Raw genomic sequence first — 2,059 nt, 5'->3', positions numbered from 1 at the left:
TACCTACTGATTGTTTGGTTATTTCTCCTTTTGAAAACTAACGTCCCATTGTGTAGCATTTTATGTTTGCATCATGTTTCATCTTGAATTTCCTCAGCGGATCTTTTTTTGTCTGTGGAAATATCAAACCACGCTGCAAGGTCAGCTAAACAGTAACTTTTTAGTACTTTAGGCCGGGCCCCATACGTTCAATATTTGTTGAACTATCTTGTAATTGTTGAAAGTAATACAATGGTTTTAGCAATATCGTGCGATCTTCTAAAGGCAATGTGTTGATAAATACGAACTGTCTTGAAGCTTTCCTGAGAGACACTTGAAGAACCAAATGAATAACCTCTCGAGCACTGATTTCAACATGGTTTAGGAACTTGTTTCCTATGTGTCTCACACATTGCTTGATATCAAGGTTACTTTCGCTTGCTTCTTTTGTAGCATATTGTATTAAATTGCTCATTCCTCTCTGACCCTTGCTGATGTAAGAGACAATGTACATAGCACAAGAATATGAATCTAGAACATATTGGATGTCCATGTTAGCTTTCCATATTTCTGGAAAGCCAAACTTACAAACACCCTGTCTTTTCTTTGTACATGTTTTTGCATGACTGTGTGATTGCAAGTTAACTGAATAATTGACAGTTGGTGGTGGTTTCTTGCATGTCACATACTTGTTAATGAACTGTTCTACTTGAGAGTTTGTTGCATCATCATACACTGGGGCATATCTGATCCATGCTAGCATGTGAATGTGAGGAGAACCTCTTTGCTGAAATTCTACTCTGTAGAAGTGATCAATCATCTCACCAATTAGACGCTATGAGCTCTGCAATACATCATTGATAAATCTACGTACCATGTCACCAAAGTGTCTTGCACATGTAACTGGGTCACTCTGAATGACATCTGACTTGACTTGCCTTGCCATGTAATATTGATTGCGAGCTCTATATATGTCACATTTTGGATTTCTCATTGGACATCTCATTTACTTTTGATTTGTAATCCTCTATAATAAGTTGGCTTATAGAGCATTATGTTTAAAATTGGTCTGCAAAAAAATTGATAAAGTATTCAAAATTATTTTTCTGGAAGCTCTGACCCTCCAAATTATTCACAGACATACGAAATAGTGTTGACTGATATCCAGAAAAAGTACCACAGTGAGGGAACATAGAATTGCTTTGACGTGTAATGAATTCGTAGCCGAGCTCGGGATGGCCATATTTTATGCTTTATTCTTAATAATAATGAGAACATTTTTCTCTAAGTTCCGAAAGGTGTCACAGTTGGCAACGCCTGACCCAGTTTCGTTTGTCAGAGAAGACACCACACGATCTCGGTAACGTTGCATGCACTTTCGTGGAGTTCTCGTTGAGCCTGCATGTACTTTCGTGGAGTTCTCGGTTAGCCTGCATTTACTTTCGTGGAGTTCTCGGTTAGCTGCGTGTACTTTCGTGGAATTCTCGATTAGCCTGCATGTACTTTGGTGGAATTCTCGATTAGCCTGCATGTACTTTCTTGGAGTTTTTGGTTAGCCTGCATGAACTTTCGTGGAGTTCTCGTTAAGCCTGCATGTACTTTCGTGGAGTTCTCGATTAGCCTGCATGTATTTTCGTGGAGTTCTCGGTTAGCCTGCATGTACTTTCGTGGAGTTCTCGTTTAGCTTGCATATACTTTCGTGGAGTTCTCGTTTAGCCTGCATGTATTTTCGTGGAGTTCTCGTTTAGCCTGTATGTACTTTCGTGGAGTTCTCGATTAGCCTGCATGTACTTTCGAATTATATCAGTGCTTACACTGGTACTATTGTTATGATTTAATCTTTTACGTTCTGTAAGTCTTTTAAAGAAAGTGTAGTTCGATATGTTTCCGTGAAGCCGATACGTACTCTCTCGCGAAGGTGAAATCTTGAATAACTATAAAATAATTAAATAAGGCATCATTTCAACACAGCACTAATTCTCATCCTCGGTTCCTTGCCGCATAAGTACGGTGCAGTCTACCTACCATTGAAAGAGTGTCTACGAAATGGGATTCTCCTAAACACGTTGCGAAATGTCAT

Source organism: Apostichopus japonicus, chromosome 22 (genome assembly GCF_037975245.1).
Source record: "Apostichopus japonicus isolate 1M-3 chromosome 22, ASM3797524v1, whole genome shotgun sequence".
Classification (NCBI taxonomy): domain Eukaryota; kingdom Metazoa; phylum Echinodermata; class Holothuroidea; order Aspidochirotida; family Stichopodidae; genus Apostichopus; species Apostichopus japonicus.
Note: the sequence above shows the minus strand (reverse complement) of the source record.